We start from the raw sequence: 6808 nt of genomic DNA on the forward strand, positions 1-6808 counted from the left end.
GCGGTGCGCGGCCTGCCTTCCTTCCCCCGCCACTTGCAGCCTCGCTGGCGGTGCTCCCTGCTACAGCGGGGTCCATCTCCGATCTGGCATTACCTATTTAATTTTTTTCTTCCTAGGAAACATGTAGGCGTTGTGGGTTTTTTTCTTGCTTGTGTAACGCAAACTTCCTCCCCTTGTCCGTGATTTTTCTTCTTCCAGCTCAGCCCCCCCTGTGCTTCGCCTCCCTTCTCCCTGCTGCCCGTCTCAGGCTGAGCTGCACCGCAGGGGCTCTGCAACGTGGCTTTTTGGGTGAAACTCTCCTCCACCTGGCCACCCTTGTCCAGGCCTGACCGCTGAGGCTTTTTTCTTTTTTGCAAGGCTATCTGCCACCACTGCCCATGTGGCAGTTCCTGCCCGCTTTTACTTTCCTCCATCTCGGGTGTTTTTCGCTTTGGCCTTGCAGCCTCTTTTATGTTATCAGGCACCCGTGTGCAACTGCTTTCTGCTCGCCATTGAACACGCTCTGCTTGTGCTCCCTGGTTTTCCCAGAGCTTTTCTCCTGTAGCAGTATTTTCCATCACTGAGGTCTTAACGCGCCCTTTTCCTGTACTGTCTTTGTGTTGTCTGAATGCCGTTCTGAGAACCAAATGCACACCTCCAAGGCCCTATCTTAAGCAGTTGCTGCTGCATTTGAGTATTTGTAAACCCCGTTCCTCAGCCTGCGTTCCTCAGGGCTGAGATCATTCACAGTCTACAATTTTGGTCCTCCACAGGTTTGCTATTGTGTTTCAGTTTGCTGTCTCTGATGAGTCTGGTGGGACTAATCTCGTGGTTGTCAGGAACTCGCGTGTCTGGTTCCAAAGACCGTTCTCACCATGCAGAAAGCTAAACAGTCTTTGCAGGGTCTGGACCTGTGTCGCATAGCAGGGTGCAGGAGCAGATTTACGGGGGAAGAAGCCTGGTGTTCCCATCAGTGCTACACATGCTCACTGAGTGACTCAAGAGAGGAGAAGCCGTGTTGCTCCGTGGTCCTGCCCTCATCATCACTGCAACCGAACCCAATGGGACTCCTGGCATCAGTAGAAATACTACTGACCTTGCCATCTCATCCTGTATTTTAATGCCTTTTAAACCAGTTCTTCTCTGGAATATCCTCAATAAACTATTCCCTTTGTTCTCGTTTCTGTAAGACTATGTTAATAATTAATTTATCCTTCTTTATCAATTAATCTTAAGGCTCGCATGTTAGTAATTCCCAGAGCCAAGACTTTGCCAAGGCAGTGCTTTTCATGTGTGTGTAAATTTTATTTGCTCTTATGATATCACTTCACTACACCGGACTGGAGTGTTACTTTGTACAGAAGATTTTGATCACTGTTAAAATTGAGATTTTTGTAATTAGTGAAAGTGAATGACAAACCCGAAATTACTCCATCTGGTGACAGAAGGTCTCAGGAAGGTGACGACTGAAAAGGTGCTGCTGAAGAGCAACCTGTGCCTCCCAGCAGACTAACATCACAGCCAAAAATTAGAGGATGATCAAACAGCTATAAAGGATGGCGGGGGGACCTGCAGAAATTTGGTCTAGCATATCTGTAAAATTGGAACAGTGAATCAGTTTGCTCAGAAGAGAATGGCGGGTTTGGGGGGGAAGCCTGTATTACTGTATCTGAACTAGCAAACCCAGTATCTAATTCAGAAGGAAAGGAACAAAACAGATTCGGGGGAAGGGGGGTTTTGGGGAGGACAGAGTTTGTTCTGAACTAAAATGAAAGCTTATAAATTTATTGCAAGATGAAATTGGCAATGTACCTGCAGCAAAAGGGAACAGAGCTAAGATGAAAAAAAAAACCAAACCTGAATCACTGCAGGCTATTGAAAGTAAAAGCAATAAATACTTCAGCTTCAGATTTATCACAGTCTGCCAGCAATATATGAGAAAGATTTCAGAATTACTAGGCCAACTGGTGATTACAAACATGCAAAATGTTTTAATAGGCTGAAATACTGAAGTGAAGATGAATCATAGAAAGACTATTCCAAGATAGAAGCTGTAGAAAGTGCCGTCCCAGCTGTCAGCCTAGGATTAACTGGGCTGGAGGTATGATCTCATATTCCCTCATGTGAGATTTCGAAGACAAATTATGCTGAAAACCACATCACTGAGTTGTATCAGGAATCAACTGAAGCAGTTCAAGAACTGCAGTTCAAGGGACTCTGTAAGATTTGGTTACATTTCCTGGATCAAACAGCAGACCGTCAAAAAACAAACTTTGCATCAGAGAAAGAGTATTTTAGAATGCTAAAGTAGTATTGGCTTGCTTTCTCCAGTCCTTTTTGTGTAATTGCGTAATGGCAAACATAAACCTAAACCTGGATTTAGTTGTAGCTGAAGAACTTCTGTTGAGAAATTAAATGGATCCAAAACCTGTAGCACTGAAACGGAGCCTGAGCTCAGCAAGTGTCTTTTCAGTTCTGAAAAAGGGTTAAAGTTAGGATGTCAAAACCATCAAAGAATATACATTGCTAAAGCAAAGTTCATTAGCTGCACAGAAGCAGCATAGGAGTGGAAAAAGGCCATTAAAATGGTTACTCGGGAAAATTGTCTCCTAAATTATGTGGAAGTTCAAAGGCAGAAGAATGACAACATTTGCTGTCAAAATGCCAGTGGAAAAGCTCTCCTGAAAGACACAGCCAGTGCTACGTAAGTAATAACAGGGTTTGTTGAGAAGAGATGTTAAGTTAGTATCGTATTCAGGAAACAAATCACAGATCATAAACATAAGTGATCAGGCTAAAGTAAAGTAATATTTGTCTTGATTACCAGTGACCACAAAGAGCACGTTCAATGTATTTTCAGGCAGTAAAGGAAATCTGTCTGATATTCAAAATCTCATTAGGAAATGTTTGCTCAAAAGAATGCGGTATTCAGCACTCAAGAAAGCAGAAGTGTACGGCACATCAGCAGGGCACCACAGGGAATAATAATGTTATCTTTCCTAATGTAGATGCTCCAGGACATAAGAGGAAAAGCACTAAGTTGTTTGGAAAAATATGTGTATATGTTAGTAATTTAATGGAGGAAAGTAGCAGCATTATGGGGTATGGAGCAAAAGTGTTGTGAGAGAGATGAATGGAAAAGAAGCTATCTTTGAAAGTCTAGACATAAGACTCACTGAAGAATTCTTAACTTCTTAAGATATACTAAATATATAAACATTGAATGGGAGCCCAGGAAGATTGAACTTAAGTGCAGTGCTGTTTTCATCTCATATATTACAGTGTTGTAACACATGCCGGTGAGTTGTATGGAGTAATCCATAATAGCCTTCAGTGTCAAGGAAGAGAGAGTGCTCCTCAGCAAACAGTGTCCTTTTCTCACCATGCCTGTAACTCTTAAACTCAGCAACCCAAAATACCTGGGCTTCAAGCCACAACACAAGCCTTTCATGAGCTGTGGGGTGCCTCTCTCTGTTTATAACACCCCGCAGAAGCTGACTAGAGAGTAGTCGGAGAAGTGCTACGTGAAGAATCCCCTGCCTTCACTGAATGTGGTTCAAACAGGCTTTGCCGAAAACTGGGGAGTTCATGTTAATTGAACTGGTAAAGGCTCATCTAGAAAGGCTTTCATGTTAGTCTTAGTTAACAATGAAGATCTTGCTAGAGAATAGGTAAAAGTCAGAAGTCACCATATTCCTCACTGGCTGTGTGTGAAAAAGATGGTACCTTAAATTTACGCACACATGTCAGAGAGTCAAACTAACAGATTATTCCTGTAGACATCCTATAGATAGAATTCAAGAGAACTTGATCATTTAAGCCATGCTCACAGAAATGTTTTGACCCCTGCTCAGACAATTAGTTACAAGTCAGAAACGTTGTTAAGACATGACCCAAAATCAGCACAGTCCCACCCAAGGATGGCACATTTAGCCCAGGATGAATCAGGACTAAATTTACCCCACTTTAGATGTGTAGCTGTCAATGTGCCACCTTTGACTAATGTCTTGGCAGCTGTGAAGATGCGATTCATTCTGGATTTTGCCTTTGGCTTTCTAGGCCTCCTGGTCCAGCTTGGTGCTTGGCAGGAGGTAAGTGGTGAGTGCAGGTGGCCAGAGGTGGGGAGGCTGGACAGGGCGAGGGCCTTCCTCCTTCTGCAGCAGCTATCTGTTATTTCTGCTCAAGCCCTAGCAGGAACCCACCGCCCACTTAGTTGTAGATGGAAAAATCAATCTTCTCTATCTTTGATCACAGTACAGCTTATCCCCAAGGATTTCTAAGTGAATGAAGAGCATACCTGCCGATGTTGCCTGCATTTATGAATGGGTTCATACTCCTTCGGGGCTTACTTGCATCGCTACAGAATTAAATGGAAAATATCTCAAATATCTGAGACATTAATTACGGGATCTCCCTCCTAATTTGCCAGAGCATGTCTACAACAAAGAATTCAGGGCTTATGTGGAGAATGTTAAAAAGGTTTTCAGTAGTCAGTGGAGTCATGAAATCAAATGTAACCTAAACAAACATGATTTGTTCCTGTGACGAGTACCCTGCTATATCAGCTCTGACAGCCAGTGCTCCATTTTGAAAATCAGATGTCCCTCCACTAGCATCAGGAATAGACACTGTCTTAAAAGAGTAGAAATAGTAAGTTGAAATGGAAACTGGAAAAGCAAATTTAGGCATCTTGTGCTGTTCTGGAGTATTATTACAATAATAATCAGCCTGAGCTGAACAAGAAAAGGTGGAGAGGATGGCAAGGATTGTCAGGGGTACAGAATTACTTCGTGCTAATCCAGTGATTCTGAAGCAGAGCTCCTCAGCCTGAAAAAGAGCTGACCAATGAAAAAAATTGTGATAAAATCTACAAAGTCATGAACGGCAGGGAGAGGGTGGTTAACAACAGTTGTTACTTGCCTCTTCTAGTACAAAAGTGAGAGCACATCGGATTAAATGAGCAGGTGACTGGCTTAAAACAAACAAAAAGAGGTACTTCACACTACGTGTGATTAGAGCTAGGGAACATTTCGCTGCAGAACATGTTCAGTGGTGTAGATGTATATGATTTCAAAAAGTGACTGGGCAAATTCACAGAAGAAATTCCATCACAGACTATTAAATTCAGATGTTATCTCTGGTTAAAAAAAAAAAAAAGAAACCTAGATTTGTGGCAGCTAGGAGTCAATTTTACACACTTGGCCTGTTCCTATATTCTTCCTTAAACATCTGTTATTGGCTGATGTTGAAGTCAGCTTATGCTGCTAGTCAGGTCTTCGTCTAACCTGGTATAAACTCCTTGTGTTCTGTTAGATGAGAAGTGCAGAAGGGTCCTGAGAACATTTGATCACATTTTACAGAAATTAAAGGCCTGAAAGAGCCTTAAAGGAAGTGACTTTCACCTGTCACAGCAAATGTATCTGCCCTGCAAGAATTATAGAACAAAGGGAGAAAAGAAAAAAAGAAGGAAAAAACCAACCATGAACTTGGTCAAGAAGAAAAAACCAAAGTTTGACAATGGAGTGGTGGGGCGGGTAGGGTCATCTCCAAGGGTGACAAACTTTTTCAGCAGTAGGCATGGCAGGAAGCCCCAAATTTTCCTTCAGCCTTCTTCAGCTTTTCAGGTGACTGCTGCAGCCCCTTACCAATGTGTCGCTTTTTGGCCTGGTCACAGAGACCCTGTTTGTAATCCCAGCCTCTGCAGAAGGCTTAAGGGAAGTGTTGCCTTCCCCCAAAACTACACAGCAAGGGAAGAGGGGGATAAACCCACAAAAAAGTGGAGCTAAAATGGTGGTCACTGTGATACTGGGCAATGGAAGCCACAGCTATCAGTGCAAAGGACACCACCCACCATCCTGTTGCATGGCCATTGCTGGAGGATGTTTTCTTTCCATGACACAAGCAGCTCAGAATCTAGTCCAATCTTTGGCCAAAGGAACTGCATTGACTGAAAGTGTAAAGTATTCAGGAAGTGGTTTTATTTCAATAACAGAAAGTCTGGTTCTGCAGGTAAGGCCCAGAGCTGGGTGTGGAGATGTACAAGGCCGCTCCAAAAGAAATGCAGGCTTTGGTGTTGGAGCCTTGCAAGGTGCAGCAAGCCCAGGGCAGGCTCTTCAGCTCCAGCATGTGTAGCTGGTGGCCAGGCTCTACCTGGCTTTCCACAGGCTGCACCTAGTCAAACGCTCAACAAATCACCCAGGGATGCACACCGCCACCAGGCAACTGACCCATGTGGAGCTGGAGAAGGCTCTGGCATCCTTCTGCATGGTTAGGGTCAGCTCTGGAAAACCCAGAGCACCTCAGCCAGTGTGCCAGTGTGGCTGTGTGAAAGTGCCCCAAACCGTGCCCAGGGTGCTCTTTGATTTTGAATGAAGGGCCAGGGAAGGTCTGTAGGCTCATCTATCCCCTGTCCCAACGTGGGCTCCTGGGTGCTCTGCTCAGGCACAGGCTCCCCATCTGTAGGAAGGGTGTGTGGCCCAGGACGCTGTGGGGTTCCTCAGGGGCATTGTCCCCCAGAACCCATTGAGGGGAGGTGATGGTGGGTCATAGAATCATAGAACCATAGAATCATTTAGGTTGGAAAAGACTTTTAAGATCATTGAGTCCAACTGTAAACCTAGCACTGCCAAGTCCACCACTAAACCATGTCCCTAAGCACCAAATCTACACGTCTTTTAAATACCTCCAGAGGTGGTGACTCAACCCCTTCCCTGGGCAGCCTGTTCCAATGCTTGACAACCCTTTCGGTGAAGAAATCTTTCCTAATATCCAATCTAAACTTCCCCTGGAGCAACTTGAGGCCATTTCCTCTCGTCCTATCGCTAGTTAC

The sequence above is a fragment of the Aptenodytes forsteri genome, unplaced genomic scaffold (assembly GCF_000699145.1).
Source record: "Aptenodytes forsteri isolate BGI_AS27 unplaced genomic scaffold, ASM69914v1 Scaffold99, whole genome shotgun sequence".
Lineage (NCBI taxonomy): Eukaryota > Metazoa > Chordata > Aves > Sphenisciformes > Spheniscidae > Aptenodytes > Aptenodytes forsteri.